The following is a 20912-nucleotide window of genomic DNA, read 5'->3' as shown; positions in this document are numbered from 1 at the left end:
CTCACTCACTCTGTTGAACAGGGGGAGATCATACAAACTTCACTCACTCACTCTGTAGAACAGGGGGAGATCATACAAACTCCACTCACTCTGCAGACCAAGGGGAGATCATACAAACTCCACTCACTCACTCTGTAGAACAGTGGGAGATCAATCAAACCCCACTCACTCTTTAGAACAGGGGGATATCACACAAACTCCACTCACTCACTCTTTAAATCAGTGGGAGATCACACAAACTCTACTCACTCACTCTATAGAACAGGCGGAGATCACATAAACTCCACTCACTCTATAGAACAGTGGGAAATCATACAACCTCCACTCACTCTGTAGAACAGTGGGAGATCGTACGAATGTCTCTGTCTTACCGCAATGAAATCAGATGCCCAGCGCACGTGACCTGCCTAATGTGCCGCACGTGACCTGGCTAACGTGCCGTGTAATTCTCGATATTACATTTTAAATAGCTCGAGATACCGAGACAACCCCCACCTCCACCCCACCTGCCCCGCCACGTCTCACCGCGCGTTAAAAAGGAAATCTCCGCTCGCTTTTTGTAAGCGGCGCCGCGTTCCTCGTGCACGCTGTCAAGTGCAGCGCGTGTTTTCCGTGTGTTAACATGTGTGTTAACATGCGTGTCAACGTGTGTGTGTGTTGACGTGTGTGTTAACGCGATTAATATCCGCTGTGCCTGTGCTGCGCGTGATGTTCCAAGTGCCTTCATCGGTTGCTGCAGCACTTGCCCCAACGGGCTGTTACAAAGGCTATACCGGGGGGCCTTTATCTTTGTGTTTAATGCATTAAGCGGAGGAGCGGTGGCGCTGCGGTTAGCGCGCTGCGCTGCGAAAACTGGCAATGACCCGAGTCTCCCATTGGTCGACTGAGCCTCAGATGCTTACCTGGCGCGGTGTGTACAAATCATCGCCTCTGGGGGAGACAAAGGCGGCCGGTCTTGGTTGCTGGCCACCCACCCCATCGGCATTCCTAGGTGGTGCTGCTCGCTAACAGCACTTGCCCCAACAGCCTGTCACAGGCTGTGTGTGTGGGTGTATTCACATATCGTGTACAGAGCGTTGGCACAGTGGTCAGTGCAGTGTCACAAGGAACCTGGTACAACTTGAGTACCTCTTTTCATTGATTTACAATGTAAAAGTAGATAGCAGGCGACGTTTTGGGCAATGACCCTTCGTTGGCAGCTGGAACCCATTGATAAACTCACTCAGCCCACTCACTAACTCGCCAACTCACTCAATCACTCGTTCATACACTCACTCATTCACCCACGCACCTCAACAAATCAACTCATACAGTCACTCACCGCACTTACCACACCCACCCGCTCATTCACACCTCACCCATCCACTCACACACCCAAAACGCAGACCCATTCGTAATTCACACATTCACCCACCCCCTCACTCACCCACCAACTCACTCACCCACCCACTCACACATCCATTCATTGACACACTCAAAACACAGACCCATTCATAATTCACACACTCACCCACTCACTTACTCACCCATCCACTCACTCACTCACCCACTCACTCACTCACCCACTCACTCACCGACCCACTCACTCACCCACCCACTCACTCACTCACCCACTCACTCACCCACTCACTCACCCACTCACACATCCATTCATTGACACACTAAAAATACAGACCCATTCATAATCCACGCACTCACCCACTCACTCACCCACCCACTCACTCACCCACTCACTCACTCACCCACTCACTCCCACACCGAAACCCAGACCCACACAGTCACTCATCCACTCAACTAATCCATTCACTCGCACCTCACCCATCCATCCACTCACACAAAACGCAGAACCTTTCATCAGTCACACAGTCACTCACCCACTCATACCCCATCCACTCACCCATTCACTCACGCACACCTCCACCATCCACTCACTCACTCACTCACCCAAAACGCAGACCCATTCATAATTCACAGTCACCCACCCACTCGCTCGCTCGCTCACCAACTCGCTCACCCACTCACTCACTCACCCACCCACTCACACCTGACTCATCCACTCACTAACTCACCCACCCTAAGAACACAGACCCATTCATAATTCACACAGTCACGAACCCATTCGCTCACCCACCCGCTCACTCACAGCTCACTCACTCACTCACCCACTCACTCACTCACCCACTCACACCTCATCTCTACACTCACTCACAACGCGGGCCCATTCATGATGCATACACTCACCCACCCACCCACCCCCACACTCACTACTCCCTGTCAAATATTGGCAAGTGTAAATCAGTCGAGCGTTACAGCGAATTTGAGAGAGCGAGAGAGCGAGAGAGAGAGGTAATGAGAGAGAGAGGGTAGGAGACAGACAGAATGAGGGGGAGGGAATGAGAGAGAGGGTGAGAGACAGAGAGAATGAGAGAGAGAGGGAATGAGAGAGAGAGAGAGAGGGTAGGAGACAGACAGAGTGAGGGGGAGGGAATGAGAGAGAGGGTGAGAGACAGACAGAATGAGAGAGAGGGAATGATAAAGAGGGTGAGAGACAGACAGAATGAGAGAGAGAGGATGAGAGAGAGAGAGGGTAGGAGACAGACGGAATGAGAGAGAGGTAATGAGAGAGAGGGTGAGAGAAAGACAGAATGAGCGAGAGGGAATGAGAGAGAGAGGGTAGAAGACGGACAATGAGAGAGAGGGGATGAGAGAGAGAGAGAGAGGGTAGGAGACAGACAGAATGAGAGAGAGAGGGAATGAGAGAGAGGGTGAGAGACAGACAGAATGAGAGAGAGGGAATGAGAGAGAGAGGGAATGAGAGAGAGGGTGAGAGACAGAGAGAATGAGAGAGAGGGAATGAGATACAGGGTGAGAGAGAGTGAATGAGAGAGAGTATGAGAGAGATGGTGAAATCTTTTATTTAAAAGGGGGGGGGGGGGGGGGTTACATAAAGCAAAGCATTAAAAAAACGAAATGATGATCGAAGCAAAGTGCCGACTACACCGAGCATCTTCCTGTTTCCTCTGATCGTAAAAGAAAGAGAGAGAGAGAGGGAATGAGATAGAGGGTGAGAGAGAAAATGGAAGAGTGAGAGAGAGAGAGAATGGAAGAGTGAGAGAGAGAGAATGAGATAGAGGGTGAGAGAGAGAATGGAAGAGTGAGAGAGAGAGAATGAGATAGAGGGTGAGAGAGAGAATGGAAGAGTGAGAGAGAGAATGAGATAGAGGGTGAGAGAGAGAATGGAAGAGTGGGAGAGAGAGAGAGAGCGAATGGAAGAGTGAGAGAGAGAATGAGATAGAGGGTGAGAGAGAAAATGGAAGAGTGAGAGAGAGAGAGAATGAGATAGAGGGTGAGAGAGAGAATGAGATAGAGGGTGAGAGAGAGAATGGAAGAGTGAGAGAGAGAGAGAGAATGGAAGAGTGAGAGAGAGAATGAGATAGAGGGTGAGAGAGAAAATGGAAGAGTGAGAGAGAGAGAATGGAAGAGTGAGAGAGAGAGAGGGAATGAGATAAAGGGTGAGAGAGAGAATGGAAGAGTGAGAGAGAGAGAGAATGGAAGAGTGAGAGAATGGAAGAGTGAGAAAGAGAGAGAGAGAATGAGATAGAGGGTGAGAGAGAGAATGGAAGAGTGAGAGAGAGAGAGAATGGAAGAGTGAGAGAGAGAGAATGGAAGAGAGAGAGAGAGAATGGAAGATTGAGAGAGAATGAGATAGAGGGTGAGAGAGAGAATGGAAGAGTGAGAGAGAGAGGGAATGAGATAAAGGGTGAGAGAGATAATGGAAGAGTGAGAGAGAGAATGGAAGAGTGAGAGAGAGAGAGTGAGATAGAGGGTGAGAGAGAAAATGGAAGAGTGAGAGAGAGAATGAGATAGAGGGTGAGAGAGAAAATAGAAGAGTGAGAGAGAGAGAATGAATGAGAGAGAGTGAGTGAGAGAGAGAATGAATGAGAGCGAGAGTGAGTGAGAGAGATAAGGAATGAGAGAGTGCGAGAGAGAACGAATGAGATAAGGTAGCCAACCGTGCTAATCGGAGGTGCATGTATGCACGTTGAACTTACGTACGGTGCGAAAAAAGTTCAACGTACACGTGCATGCATCCCAATTGAGTGAGTTTGTATGGAATTCTTGCCGCGTTGGGGTGGCAGCGTGCAGGATGAAAGGTTTAGTGGTGTGCGGTGCCATTGGAGGAGCGGTGGCGCAGCGGTTAGCGCGCTGTGCTACCAACTCCCACATAGCCGCTGCTGACGAAGCTGCTGATGATGAAGCTGCTGATGATGCCGCTGCTGATGATGATGCTGCTGATGAAGCTGATGATTATGCGTCTGCTGCTGCTGCCGATGCTGCTGATTATGCTGCTGATTATGCTGCTGATGAGTCTGCTAATGTTGCTTCTGCTGATGATGATGCTTCTGCTGCTGCTGATGATGCTGCTGATGATGATGCTTCTGCTGATGATGATGATGATGCTTCTGCTCATGCTACCGATTATGCTGCTGATGAGTCTGCTAATGATGCTGCTGCTGATGATGCTTCTGCTGATAATGATGCTTCTCCTGCTGCTGATGATGATGCGTCTGCTTCTGCTGCTGCTGCTGATGACGATGCGTTTAGGCCGGTCACGGCCTCTCAGCGCTCCGAGCCGGAGAAACGGAGCCTCACTCTGCCCGGGAGTCAGAGCAGCGGTAAGCCCCCTGCTGGGAGTCGGACACAGGCTGCCCTTTGCACTGACCCCCCCCACTCCCCCCTCTTGCCTGGGCCCCACTGCCCTCACTGGAGGCGAGTCAGCGGGGGGGGGGGGGGGGCAAGGGAGGGGGGAGGAAGTGGGGGGTAGGGTAGGGGATTCGGAATGGCCATGTCGCACACACTCAGCTCGGAGCGACAGAGGTCAGATACTGTCTGCCTCTGTGGTCCTCTCTCTTTCTCTCTGCGGGTTCATAATGGCCTTGTCGGAGACACTGAGATCCTGTGTTCAAGCCATGGGTCTGAGTCTCTCTCTCTCTGCGGGTTCATAATGGCTCTGTCGGAGACATTGAGATCCTGTGTTCAAGCCATGGGTCTGAGCGTCTCTCTCTCTCTCTCTGCGGGTTCATAATGGCTCTGTCGGAGACATTGAGATCCTGTGTTCAAGCCATGGGTCTGAGCGTCTCTCTCTAAGGAGGTTCATCATGGCCATGTCGGAGACATTGAGATCCTGTGTTCAAGCCATGGGTCTGAGCGTCTCTCTCTCTCTCTGCAGGTTCATGATGGCTGTGTCGGAGACACTGAGATCCTGTGTTCAAGCCATGGGTCTGAGTCTCTCTCTCTCTGCGGGTTCATAATGGCTCTGTCGGAGACATTGAGATCCTGTGTTCAAGCCATGGGTCTGAGTCTTTCTATCTCTCTCTGCGGGTTCATAATGGCCGTGTCGGAGACACTGAGATCCTGTGTTCAAGCCATGGGTCTGAGTCTCTCTCTCTCTCTCTGCGGGTTCATAATGGCTCTGTCGGAGACATTGCAATCCTGTGTTCAAGCCCAAGGTATATCTAAGGAAGTTCAGAATAGTCGAGACATTGAGACTCTGTATGAAAGCCCTGCGTCTGGGTGTTCATATTTGGCGAGACACTGAGTTTCTGTGTTCATGCCCTGGGTCTGGATCTCTCTAAGCAGGTTTACAATGGCCGTGTCGGAGACACTGAGATCCTGTGTTCAAGCCATGAGCCTGAGTGTCTCTCTCTAAGGAGGTTCATCATGGCCATGTCTAAGACAGTGAGATATTGTGTTCAGGCCCTCAGTCTGGTTGTCTCTATCTAAGGAGATTCATAATCGTCGTGTCTAAGACACTGATATCCCGTGTTCAAGCCCTGGGTCTGGGGGTCTTTCTCTAAATATGTTTATAATGGCCGTGTCTAAGACACTGAAATCTGTGTTCAAGCCCTGGGTCTGGGGGTCTTTCTCTAAATATGTTTATAATGGCCGTGTCTAAAACACTGAGATCTGAGTTCAAGCCCTGGGTCTCGGTGTCTTTCTCTAAATATGTTTATAATGGCCGTGTCTAAGACACTGAAATATGTGTTCAAGCCCGGAGTCTGGGTGTCTTTCTCTAAATATGTTTATAATGGCCGTGTCTAAGACACTGAAATATGTGTTCAAGCCCGGAGTCTGGGTGTCTTTCTCTAAATATGTTTATAATGGCCGTGTCTAAGACACTGAAATCTGTGTTCAAGCCCTGGGTCTGGGTGTCTTTCTCTAAAATATGTTTATAATGGCCGTGTCTAAGACACTGAATCTGTGTTCAAGCCCTGGGTCTGGGTGTCTTTCTCTAAATATGTTTATAATGGCCGTGTCTAAGACACTGATCTGTGTTCAAGCCCTGGGTCTGGGTGTCTTTCTCTAAATATGTTTATAATGGCCGTGTTTAAGACACTGAAATCTGTGTTCAAGCCCTGGGTCTGGGTGTCTTTCTCTAAATATGTTTATAATGGCCGTGTCTAAGACACTGAAATCTGTGTTCAAGCCCTGGATCTGGGTATCTTTCTCTAAATATGTTTATAATGGCCGTGTCTAAGACACTGAAATCTGTGTTCAAGCGCTGGGTCTGGGTGTCTTTATTTAAGTATGTTCATAATGGCCGTGTCTAAGACACTGAAATCTGTGTTCAAGCCCTGGGTCTGGGTGTCTTTCTTTAAGTATGTTCATAATGGCCGTGTCTAAGACACTGAAATCTGTGTTCAAGCCCTGGGTCTGGGTGTCTTTCTCTAAGTATGTTTATAATGGCCGTGTCTAAGACACTGAAATATGTGTTCAAGCCCTGGGACTGGGCATTTGTGTCAGATAGTTCATAATGTCCAGGTAGGAGATACTGCTCAGATGCTCTGTTCGTATAATTCAGCAGTGGATCGACCATAACTACTCCTGATGATGGAAGAGATATGGCTTTAACCTTAGTCTGATATTTGAAGTCGCGGCTCAGCCAGAAATGTTAGATAAACCATAAGGTCATATATATATATATATATGTTTTATGTGTATACTCATTGATGATTAATCTCTTTGCGAGAATAAGCTCCGTAATTAATGGTGCTGATTAACTAAGGGATCGATTTAACATTTTTATAATTTATTGCCTAAAGATTTTTTTTTTCCGGCTAAATTTCTAGAGTCATCTTTTGCGGGCCGTAAACATGTTTAATTAAATCCCATTTTTTTAAACCTTAACATATATGTAAATAAGCCAGGGAAGATTTTAAGGTGAACATGTTTATTGTTCTCTCACCAGTTATGTCTTTAAAAGATTCAATCACCACAACTTGATGCCCCGTGGCCTGGACGATTCGGCCACCCAATGACCATAAAACCCCGAGACGCTGAGACCCTGAGACCCTGAGACCCTGAGACTCCGAGACCCTGAGACACTGAGACCCTGAGACCCCGAGACCCTGAGACTCTGAGACCCTGAGACTCTGAGACCCTGAGGCCCCAAGACCCTGAGACTCTGAGACCCTGAGACTCTGAGACCCCGAGACCCTGAGAACCTGAGACTCTGAGACTCTGAGACCCCAAGACCCCGAGACCCTGAGACCCTGAGACCCCGAGTCCCCGAGACCCTGAGACCCTGAGACTCCGAGATGCTGAGACACTGAGACCCCGAGACCCTGAGACCCTGAGACTCTGAGACTCTGAGACTCTGAGACCCTGAGGCCCTGAGACTCTGAGACTCTGAGACCCTGAGACCCTGAGACTCTGAGACTCTGAGACTCTGAGACCCTGAGACTCTGAGACCCTGAGACCCTGAGACTCCGAGACTCAGAGACTCTGAGACTCTGAGACTCTGAGATTCTGAGACCCTGAGACCCTGAGACCCCGAGGCCCTGAGACCCTGAGACACTGAGACACTGAGACCCTGAGACCCTGAGACCCTGAGACCCTGAGACTCCGAGACTCTGAGACCCTGAAACTCTGAGACTCTGAGACTCCGAGACACTGAGACCCCGAGACCCTGAGACCCTGAGACATTGAGACCCCGAGGCCCCGAGACCCTGAGACACTGAGACCCTGAGACACTGAGACTCTGAGACCCCGAGACACTGAGGCCCTGAGACACTGAGACACTGAGACCCCGAGACCCCGAGACCCTGAGACCCTGAGACTCTGAGACCCTGAGACCTTGAGACCCTGAGACTCGGAGACCCTGAGACTCTGAGACTCTGAGACCCCGAGACTCTGAGACTCTGACACTCTGAGACCCTGAGACCCCGAGACCCTGAGACCCTGAGACCCTGAGACACTGAGACTCTGAGACCCCGAGACACTGAGACCCTGAGACACTGAGACACTGAGACCCCGAGACCCCGAGACCCTGAGACCCTGAGACTCTGAGACCCTGAGACCCTGAGACCCTGAGACTCTGAGACCCTGAGACTCTGAGACTCTGAGACCCTGAGACACTGAGACCTTGAGACTCTGAGACCCTGAGACTCTGAGACTCTGAGACCCTGAGACCCCGAGACCTTGAGACCCTGAGACTCTGAGACCCTGAGACTCTGAGACTCTGAGACTCTGAGACCCTGAGACCCTGAGACCCTGAGTCCCCGAGACCCTGAGACACTGAGACCCTGAGACTCTGAGACTCTGAGACTCCGAGACCCTGAGACTCTGAGACTCTGAGACCCTGAGACCCTGAGACTCTGAGACTCTGAGACTCTGAGACCCTGAGACGCCGAGACCCCGAGACCCTGAGACCCTGAGTCCCCGAGACCCTGAAACTCTGAGACCCTGAGACTCTGAGACCCTGAGGCCCCAAGACCCTGAGACTCTGAGACCCTGAGACTCTGAGACCCCGAGACCATGAGACCCTGAGACTCTGAGACCCCGAGACACCGAGACCCCGAGACCCTGAGACCCGGAGTCCCCGAGACCCTGAGACCCTGAGACTCCGAGACCCTGAGACACTGAGACCCCGAGACCCTGAGACCCTGAGACTCTGAGACTCTGAGACTCTGAGACCCTGAGACCCTGAGACTCTGAGACTCTGAGACTCTGAAACCCTGAGACCCTGAGACTCTGAGACTCTGAGACTCTGAGACCCTGAGACTCTGAGACCCTGAGACCCCGAGACTCCGAGACTCAGAGACCTTGAGACTCTGAGACTCTGAGACTCTGAGACTCTGAAACCCTGAGACCCTGAGACCCCGAGGCCCTGAGACCCTGAGACACTGAGACACTGAGACCCCGAGACCCTGAGACCCTGAGACACTGAGACACTGAGACCCCGAGACCCTAAGACTCCGAGACTCTGAGACCCTGAAACTCTGAGACTCTGAGACTCTGAGACCCTGAGACCCTGAGACTCTGAGACTCTGAGACCCTGAAACTCTGAGACTCTGAGACTCTGAGACCCTGAGACCCTGAGACTCCGAGACTCTGAGACACTGAGACCCCGATACCCTGAGACCCTGAGACACTGAGACATTGAGACCCCGAGGCCCCGAGACCCTGAGACACTGAGACCCTGAGACACTGAGACTCTGAGACCCCGAGACACTGAGGCCCTGAGACACTGAGACACTGAGACCCCGAGACCCCGAGACCCTGAGACCCTGAGACTCTGAGACCCTGAGACCTTGAGACCCTGAGACTCTGAGACCCTAAGACTCTGAGACTCTGAGACGCCGAGACTCTGAGACTCTGAGACTCTGAGACCCTGAGACCCCGAGACCCTGAGACCCTGAGACCCTGAGACACTGAGACTCTGAGACCCCGAGAAACTGAGACCCTGAGACACTGAGACCCCGAGACCCCGAGACCCTGAGACCCTGAGACTCTGAGACCCTGAGACCCTGAGACACTGAGACCCTGAGACTCTGAGACCCTGAGACTCTGAGACTCTCAGACCCTGAGACTCTGAGACCCTGAGACCCTGAGACTCTGAGACCCCGAGACACTGAGACACTGAGACCCTGAGACACTGAGACTCTGAGACCCTGAGACTCTGAGACCCTGAGACCCCGAGATTCTGAGACCCTGAGACTCTGAGACTCTGAGACCCCGAGACTCTGAGACTCTGAGACTCTGAGACCCTGAGACTCTGAGACCCTGAGACCCTGAGACCCTGAGACTCTGAGACCCTGAGACTCTGAGACCTTGAGACACTGAGACACTGAGACCCTGAGACACTGAGACTCTGAGACCCTGAGACTCTGAGACCCTGAGACCCTGAGACCCTGAGACTCTGAGACCCCGATACACTGAGACTCTGAGACCCTGAGACCCCGAGACCCTGAGACTCTGTGAGACTGAGACCCCGAGACCCTGAGACCCCGAGACCCTGAGACTCTGAGACCCCGAGACACTGAGACTCTGAGACACTGAGACCCCGAGACCCTGAGACCCCGAGACCCCGAGACCCCGAAACCCTGAGACCCCGAGACCTTAAGACCCCGAGACCCCGAGACCCCGAGACCCTGAGACCCTGAGACTCTGAGACCCTGAGACTCTGAGACCCTGAGAACCCAAGACCCCGAGACTCTGAAACTCTGAGACTCTGAGACCCTGAGACACTGAGACCCTGAGACTCTGAGACTCTGAGACTCTGAGACCCCGAGACTCTGAGACTCTGAGACTCTGAGACTCTGAGACCCTGAGACTCTAAGATTCTGAGACCCTGAGACCCTGAGACCCTGAGACCCTGAGACCCCGAGACCCTGAGACTCTGAGACCCTGAGACTCTGAGACCCTGAGGCCCCAAGACCCTGAGACTCTGAGACCCTGAGACTCTGAGACCCCGAGACCCTGAGACCCTGAGACTCTGAGACTCTGAGACCCCGAGACCCCGAGACCCCGAGACCCTGAGACCCGGAGTCCCCGAGACCCTGAGACCCTGAGACTCTGAGACTCTGAGACTCTGAGACCCTGAGACTCTGAGACCCTGAGACCCCGAGACTCCGAGACTCAGAGACCTTGAGACTCTGAGACTCTGAGACTCTGAGACTCTGAAACCCTGAGACCCTGAGACCCCGAGGCCCTGAGACCCTGAGACACTGAGACACTGAGACCCCGAGACCCTGAGACCCTGAGACACTGAGACACTGAGACCCCGAGACCCTGAGACTCCGAGACTCTGAGACCCTGAAACTCTGAGACTCTGAGACTCTGAGACCCTGAGACCCTGAGACTCCGAGACTCTGAGACCCTGAAACTCTGAGACTCTGAGACTCTGAGACCCTGAGACCCTGAGACTCCGAGACTCTGAGACACTGAGACCCCGATACCCTGAGACCCTGAGACACTGAGACATTGAGACCCCGAGGCCCCGAGACCCTGAGACACTGAGACCCTGAGACACTGAGACTCTGAGACCCCGAGACACTGAGGCCCTGAGACACTGAGACACTGAGACCCCGAGACCCCGAGACCCTGAGACCCTGAGACTCTGAGACCCTGAGACCTTGAGACCCTGAGACTCTGAGACCCTAAGACTCTGAGACTCTGAGACGCCGAGACTCTGAGACTCTGAGACTCTGAGACCCTGAGACCCCGAGACCCTGAGACCCTGAGACCCTGAGACACTGAGACTCTGAGACCCCGAGAAACTGAGACCCTGAGACACTGAGACCCCGAGACCCCGAGACCCTGAGACCCTGAGACTCTGAGACCCTGAGACCCTGAGACACTGAGACCCTGAGACTCTGAGACCCTGAGACTCTGAGACTCTCAGACCCTGAGACTCTGAGACCCTGAGACCCTGAGACTCTGAGACCCCGAGACACTGAGACACTGAGACCCTGAGACACTGAGACTCTGAGACCCTGAGACTCTGAGACCCTGAGACCCCGAGATTCTGAGACCCTGAGACTCTGAGACTCTGAGACCCCGAGACTCTGAGACTCTGAGACTCTGAGACCCTGAGACTCTGAGACCCTGAGACCCTGAGACCCTGAGACTCTGAGACCCTGAGACTCTGAGACCTTGAGACACTGAGACACTGAGACCCTGAGACACTGAGACTCTGAGACCCTGAGACTCTGAGACCCTGAGACCCTGAGACCCTGAGACTCTGAGACCCCGAGACACTGAGACTCTGAGACCCTGAGACCCCGAGACCCTGAGACTCTGTGAGACTGAGACCCCGAGACCCTGAGACCCCGAGACCCTGAGACTCTGAGACCCCGAGACACTGAGACTCTGAGACACTGAGACCCCGAGACCCTGAGACCCCGAGACCCCGAAACCCCGAGACCCTGAGACCCCGAGACCTTAAGACCCCGAGACCCCGAGACCCCGAGACCCCGAGACCCTGAGACCCTGAGACTCTGAGACCCTGAGACTCTGAGACCCTGAGAACCCAAGACCCCGAGACTCTGAAACTCTGAGACTCTGAGACCCTGAGACACTGAGACCCTGAGACTCTGAGACTCTGAGACTCTGAGACCCCGAGACTCTGAGACTCTGAGACTCTGAGACTCTGAGACCCTGAGACTCTAAGATTCTGAGACCCTGAGACCCTGAGACCCTGAGACCCTGAGACCCCGAGACCCTGAGACTCTGAGACCCTGAGACTCTGAGACCCTGAGGCCCCAAGACCCTGAGACTCTGAGACCCTGAGACTCTGAGACCCCGAGACCCTGAGACCCTGAGACTCTGAGACTCTGAGACCCCGAGACCCCGAGACCCCGAGACCCTGAGACCCGGAGTCCCCGAGACCCTGAGACCCTGAGACTCTGAGACTCTGAGACTCTGAGACCCTGAGACTCTGAGACCCTGAGACCCCGAGACTCCGAGACTCAGAGACCTTGAGACTCTGAGACTCTGAGACTCTGAGACTCTGAAACCCTGAGACCCTGAGACCCCGAGGCCCTGAGACCCTGAGACACTGAGACACTGAGACCCCGAGACCCTGAGACCCTGAGACACTGAGACACTGAGACCCCGAGACCCTGAGACTCCGAGACTCTGAGACCCTGAAACTCTGAGACTCTGAGACTCTGAGACCCTGAGACCCTGAGACTCCGAGACTCTGAGACCCTGAAACTCTGAGACTCTGAGACTCTGAGACCCTGAGACCCTGAGACTCCGAGACTCTGAGACACTGAGACCCCGATACCCTGAGACCCTGAGACACTGAGACATTGAGACCCCGAGGCCCCGAGACCCTGAGACACTGAGACCCTGAGACACTGAGACTCTGAGACCCCGAGACACTGAGGCCCTGAGACACTGAGACACTGAGACCCCGAGACCCCGAGACCCTGAGACCCTGAGACTCTGAGACCCTGAGACCTTGAGACCCTGAGACTCTGAGACCCTAAGACTCTGAGACTCTGAGACGCCGAGACTCTGAGACTCTGAGACTCTGAGACCCTGAGACCCCGAGACCCTGAGACCCTGAGACCCTGAGACACTGAGACTCTGAGACCCCGAGAAACTGAGACCCTGAGACACTGAGACCCCGAGACCCCGAGACCCTGAGACCCTGAGACTCTGAGACCCTGAGACCCTGAGACACTGAGACCCTGAGACTCTGAGACCCTGAGACTCTGAGACTCTCAGACCCTGAGACTCTGAGACCCTGAGACCCTGAGACTCTGAGACCCCGAGACACTGAGACACTGAGACCCTGAGACACTGAGACTCTGAGACCCTGAGACTCTGAGACCCTGAGACCCCGAGATTCTGAGACCCTGAGACTCTGAGACTCTGAGACCCCGAGACTCTGAGACTCTGAGACTCTGAGACCCTGAGACTCTGAGACCCTGAGACCCTGAGACCCTGAGACTCTGAGACCCTGAGACTCTGAGACCTTGAGACACTGAGACACTGAGACCCTGAGACACTGAGACTCTGAGACCCTGAGACTCTGAGACCCTGAGACCCTGAGACCCTGAGACTCTGAGACCCCGAGACACTGAGACTCTGAGACCCTGAGACCCCGAGACCCTGAGACTCTGTGAGACTGAGACCCCGAGACCCTGAGACCCCGAGACCCTGAGACTCTGAGACCCCGAGACACTGAGACTCTGAGACACTGAGACCCCGAGACCCTGAGACCCCGAGACCCCGAAACCCCGAGACCCTGAGACCCCGAGACCTTAAGACCCCGAGACCCCGAGACCCCGAGACCCCGAGACCCTGAGACCCTGAGACTCTGAGACCCTGAGACTCTGAGACCCTGAGAACCCAAGACCCCGAGACTCTGAAACTCTGAGACTCTGAGACCCTGAGACACTGAGACCCTGAGACTCTGAGACTCTGAGACTCTGAGACCCCGAGACTCTGAGACTCTGAGACTCTGAGACTCTGAGACCCTGAGACTCTAAGATTCTGAGACCCTGAGACCCTGAGACCCTGAGACCCTGAGACCCCGAGACCCTGAGACTCTGAGACCCTGAGACTCTGAGACCCTGAGGCCCCAAGACCCTGAGACTCTGAGACCCTGAGACTCTGAGACCCCGAGACCCTGAGACCCTGAGACTCTGAGACTCTGAGACCCCGAGACCCCGAGACCCCGAGACCCTGAGACCCGGAGTCCCCGAGACCCTGAGACCCTGAGACTCCGAGACCCTGAGACACTGAGACCCCGAGACCCTGAGACCCTGAGACTCTGAGACTCTGAGACCCTGAGACCCTGAGACTCTGAGACTCTGAGACTCTGAAACCCTGAGACCCTGAGACTCTGAGACTCTGAGACTCTGAGACCCTGAGACTCTGAGACCCTGAGACCCTGAGACTCCGAGACTCAGAGACCTTGAGACTCTGAGACTCTGAGACTCTGAGACCCTGAGACCCTGAGACACCGAGGCCCTGAGACCCTGAGACACTGAGACACTGAGACCCCGAGACCCTGAGACCCTGAGACACTGAGACACTGAGACCCCGAGACCCTGAGACTCCGAGACCCTGCGACCCTGAGACCCTGAGACCCTGAGACCTTGAGACACTGAGACATTGAGACCCCGAGGCCCCGAGACCCTGAGACACTGAGACTCTGAGACCCTGAGACCTTGAGACCCTAAGACTCTGAGACCCTAAGACTCTGAGACTCTGAGACACCGAGACTCTGAGACTCTGAGACTCTGAGACCCTGAGACCCCGAGACCCTGAGACCCTGAGACCCTGAGACACTGAGACTCTGAGACCCCGAGAATCTGAGACCCTGAGACACTGAGACCCCGAGACCCCGAGACCCTGAGACCCTGAGACTCTGAGACCCTGAGACCCTGAGACACTGAGACCCTGAGACTCTGAGACCCTGAGACTCTGAGACTCTGAGACTCTGAGACTCTGAGACCCTGAGACTCTGAGACCCTGAGACCCTGAGACCCTGAGACCCTGAGACTCTGAGACCCCGAGACATTGAGACACTGAGACCCTGAGACACTGAGACTCTGAGACCCTGAGACTCTGAGACCCTGAAACCCTGAGACACTGAGACTCTGAGACCCTGAGACTCTGAGACCCTGAGACCCTGAGACCCTGAGACTCTGAGACCCCGAGACACTGAGACTCTGAGACCCTGAGACCCCGAGACCCTGAGACTCTGAGACACTGAGACCCCGAGACCCTGAGACCCCGAGACCCTGAGACTCTGAGACCCTGAGACCCCGAGACACTGAGATTCTGAGACACTGAGACCCCGAGACCCTGAGACCCCGAGACCCCGAGACCCCGAGACCCTGAGACCCCGAGACCTTAAGACCCCGAGACCCCGAGACCCTGAGACCCTGAGACTCTGAGACCCTGAGACTCTGAGACCCTGAGAACCAAAGACCCCGAGACTCTGAGACTCTGAGACCCTGAGACACTGAGGCCCTGAGACTCTGAGACTCTGAGACTCTGAGACTCTGAGACCCTGAGACTCTGAGACTCTGAGACTCTGAGACCCTGAGACCCTGAGACTCTGAGACTCTGAGACTCCGAGACCCTGAGACCCCGAGACTCTGAGACCCTGAGACCCTGAGACCCTGAGACACTGAGACCCTGAGACCCCGAGACTCTGAGACTCTGAGACCCTGAGACTCTGAGACACTGAAACCCCGAGACTCTGAGACTCTGAGACCCTGAGACCCTGAGACCCTGAGACTCTGAGACTCCAAGACCCTGAGACCCTGAGACTCTGAGACTCTAAGACACTGAGACCCTGAGACCCTGAGACACTGAGACTCTGAGAAACTGAGACTTTGAGACTCTAAGACACTGAGACCCTGAGACACTGAGACCCCGAGACACTGAGACTCTGAGACCCTGAGACTTTGAGACCCCGAGACTCTGAGACTCTGAGACACTGAGACCCCGAGACTCTGAGACCCTGAGACCCCGAGACCCTGAGACTCTGAGACCCCGAGACCCCGAGACCCTGAGACTCAGAGACCCTGAGACCCTGAGACCCTGAGGCTCAGAGACCCTGAGACCCTGAGATTCAGAGACCCTGAGACCCTGAGACCCTGAGACACTGAGACTCTGAGACCCCGAGAAACTGAGACCCTGAGACACTGAGACCCCGAGACCCCGAGACCCTGAGACCCTGAGACTCTGAGACCCTGAGACCCTGAGACCCTGAGACCCTGAGACTCTGAGACCCCGAGACACTGAGACACTGAGACCCTGAGACACTGAGACTCTGAGACCCTGAGACTCTGAGACCCTGAGACCCCGAGATTCTGAGACCCTGAGACTCTGAGACTCTGAGACCCCGAGACTCTGAGACTCTGAGACTCTGAGACCCTGAGACTCTGAGACCCTGAGACCCTGAGACCCTGAGACTCTGAGACCCTGAGACTCTGAGACCTTGAGACACTGAGACACTGAGACCCTGAGACACTGAGACTCTGAGACCCTGAGACTCTGAGACCCTGAGACCCTGAGACCCTGAGACTCTGAGACCCCGAGACACTGAGACTCTGTGACCCTGAGACCCCGAGACCCTGAGACTCTGTGAGACTGAGACCCCGAGACCCTGAGACCCCGAGACCCTGAGACTCTGAGACCCCGAGACACTGAGACTCTGAGACACTGAGACCCCGAGACCCTGAGACCCCGAGACCCCGAGACCCCGAGACCCTGAGACCCCGAGACCTTAAGACCCCGAGACCCCGAGACCCCGAGACCCTGAGACCCTGAGACTCTGAGACCCTGAGACTCTGAGACCCTGAGAACCCAAGACCCCGAGACTCTGAAACTCTGAGACTCTGAGACCCTGAGACACTGAGACCCTGAGACTCTGAGACTCTGAGACTCTGAGACCCCGAGACTCTGAGACTCTGAGACTCTGAGACTCTGAGACCCTGAGACTCTAAGATTCTGAGACCCTGAGACCCTGAGACCCTGAGACCCTGAGACCCCGAGACCCTGAGACTCTGAGACCCTGAGACTCTGAGACCCTGAGGCCCCAAGACCCTGAGACTCTGAGACCCTGAGACTCTGAGACCCCGAGACCCTGAGACCCTGAGACTCTGAGACTCTGAGACCCCGAGACCCCGAGACCCCGAGACCCTGAGACCCGGAGTCCCCGAGACCCTGAGACCCTGAGACTCCGAGACCCTGAGACACTGAGACCCCGAGACCCTGAGACCCTGAGACTCTGAGACTCTGAGACCCTGAGACCCTGAGACTCTGAGACTCTGAGACTCTGAAACCCTGAGACCCTGAGACTCTGAGACTCTGAGACTCTGAGACCCTGAGACTCTGAGACCCTGAGACCCTGAGACTCCGAGACTCAGAGACCTTGAGACTCTGAGACTCTGAGACTCTGAGACCCTGAGACCCTGAGACACCGAGGCCCTGAGACCCTGAGACACTGAGACACTGAGACCCCGAGACCCTGAGACCCTGAGACACTGAGACCCCGAGACCCTGAGACTCCGAGACCCTGCGACCCTGAGACCCTGAGACCCTGAGACCTTGAGACACTGAGACATTGAGACCCCGAGGCCCCGAGACCCTGAGACACTGAGACTCTGAGACCCTGAGACCTTGAGACCCTAAGACTCTGAGACCCTAAGACTCTGAGACTCTGAGACACCGAGACTCTGAGACTCTGAGACTCTGAGACCCTGAGACCCCGAGACCCTGAGACCCTGAGACCCTGAGACACTGAGACTCTGAGACCCCGAGAAACTGAGACCCTGAGACACTGAGACCCCGAGACCCCGAGACCCTGAGACCCTGAGACTCTGAGACCCTGAGACCCTGAGACACTGAGACCCTGAGACTCTGAGACCCTGAGACTCTGAGACTCTGAGACTCTGAGACTCTGAGACCCTGAGACTCTGAGACCCTGAGACCCTGAGACCCTGAGACTCTGAGACCCTGAGACTCTGAGACCCCGAGACATTGAGACACTGAGACCCTGAGACACTGAGACTCTGAGACCCTGAGACTCTGAGACCCTGAGACCCTGAGACACTGAGACTCTGAGACCCTGAGACTCTGAGACCCTGAGACCCTGAGACCCTGAGACTCTGAGACCCCGAGACACTGAGACTCTGAGACCCTGAGACCCCGAGACCCTGAGACTCTGAGACACTGAGACCCCGAGACCCTGAGACCCCGAGACCCTGAGACTCTGAGACCCTGAGACCCCGAGACACTGAGATTCTGAGACACTGAGACCCCGAGACCCTGAGACCCCGAGACCCCGAGACCCCGAGACCCTGAGACCCCGAGACCTTAAGACCCCCAGACCCCGAGACCCTGAGACCCTGAGACTCTGAGACCCTGAGACTCTGAGACCCTGAGAACCAAAGACCCCGAGACTCTGAGACTCTGAGACCCTGAGACACTGAGGCCCTGAGACTCTGAGACTCTGAGACTCTGAGACTCTGAGACTCTGAGACTCTGAGACCCTGAGACTCTGAGACTCTGAGACTCTGAGACCCTGAGACCCCGAGACTCTGAGACCCTGAGACCCTGAGACCCTGAGACACTGAGACCCTGAGACCCCGAGACTCTGAGACTCTGAGACCCTGAGACTCTGAGACACTGAAACCTCGAGACTCTGAGACTCTGAGACCCTGAGACCCTGAGACCCTGAGACTCTGAGACTCCGAGACCCTGAGACCCTGAGACTCTGAGACTCTAAGACACTGAGACCCTGAGACCCTGAGACACTGAGACTCTGAGAAACTGAGACTTTGAGACTCTAAGACACTGAGACCCTGAGACACTGAGACCCCGAGACACTGAGACTCTGAGACCCTGAGACTTTGAGACCCCGAGACTCTGAGACTCTGAGACACTGAGACCCCGAGACTCTGAGACCCTGAGACCCCGAGACCCTGAGACTCTGAGACCCCGAGACCCCGAGACCCTGAGACTCAGAGACCCTGAGACCCTGAGACCCTGAGGCTCAGAGACCCTGAGACCCTGAGATTCAGAGACCCTGAGACCCTGAGACACTGAGACTCTGAGACCCTGAGACTCTGAGACTCCGAGACACTGATACCCTGAGACCCTGAGACTCTGAGACCCTGAGACCCCGAGACACTGAGACTCTGAGACCCCGAGTCTCCGAGACTCCGAGACCCCGAGACTCTGAGACCCTGAGACACTGAGACTCCGAGACTCTGAGACCCTGAGACTCTGAGACCCTGAGTCTCTGAGACCCCGAGATCCTGAGACCCTGAGACCCCGAGACACTGAGACTCCGAGACCGTGATACTCTGAGACTCTGAGACCCCGAGACCCTGAGACACTGAGACTACACTATCAGTGGCGTATTAACTACATTATCAGTGGCATAGTAACTACATTATCATTGACGTAGTGACTACATTATCAGTGGTGTAGCAACTACATTATCAGTGGTGTAGTAACTACATTATCAGTGGCGTAATAACTACATTATCAGTAGTGTAGTGACTACATTATCGATGGTATACTAACTACATCACCCGTGGCGTAGTAACTACATTATCAGTGGTGTAGTAACTACATTATCAGTAGTGTAGTGACTCCATTATCAGTGACGTAGTGACTACATTATCAGTGGCGTAGTAACTACATTAACAGTGGTGTAGTAACTACATTATCAGCGGCGTATTAACTACATTATCAGTGGTGTAGTAACTACATTATCAGTGGTGTAGTAACTACATTATCAGTGGTGTAGTGACTACATTATCAGTGGCGTATTAACTACATTATCAGTGGTGTAGTAACTACATTATCAGTGGTGTAGTAACTACATTATCAGTGGCGTAGTGACTACATTATCAGTGGAGTAGTAACTACATTATCAGTGGCGTAGTAACTACATTATCAGTGGTGTAGTAACTACATTATCAGTGGTGCAGTTACTACATTATCAGTGACGTAGTGACTACATCGTCAGTGGCGTAGTAACTACATGATCAGTAGTGTAGTAACTACATTATCAGTGGCATAGTAACTACATTATCAGTGGCGTAGTAACTACATTATCAGTGACGTAGTAACTACATTATCAGTGGCGTAGTAACTACATTATCAGTGGCGTAGTAACTACATTATCAGTGGTATAGTAACTACATTATCAGTGGTGTAGTGACTACATTATCAGTGGTGTAGTAACTACATTATTAGTGGTGTAGTAATTACATTATCAGTGGTGTAGTAACTACATTATCAGTGGTGTAGTAACTACATTATCAGTAGTGTAGTAACTACATTATCAGTGGTCTAGTCACTACATTATCAGTGGCGTAGTAACTACATTATCAGTGGCGTAGTAACTACATTATCAGTAGTGTAGTAACTACATTATCAGTGGTCTAGTCACTACATTATCAGTGGCATAGTAACTTCATTATCAGTGGCGTAGTAACTACATTATCAGTGGCGTAGTAGCTACATTATCAGTGGTGTAGTAACTACATTATCAGTGGCGTAGTAACTGCATCATCAGTGGCGTAGTAACTACATTATCAGTGGCGTAGTGACTACACTATCAGTGACGTAGTAACTACATT

Source organism: Petromyzon marinus, chromosome 64 (assembly GCF_048934315.1).
Source record: "Petromyzon marinus isolate PM22_M1 ecotype Great Lakes invasive population chromosome 64, UKy_Petmar_22M1.pri1.0, whole genome shotgun sequence".
Lineage (NCBI taxonomy): Eukaryota > Metazoa > Chordata > Hyperoartia > Petromyzontiformes > Petromyzontidae > Petromyzon > Petromyzon marinus.
Note: the sequence above shows the minus strand (reverse complement) of the source record.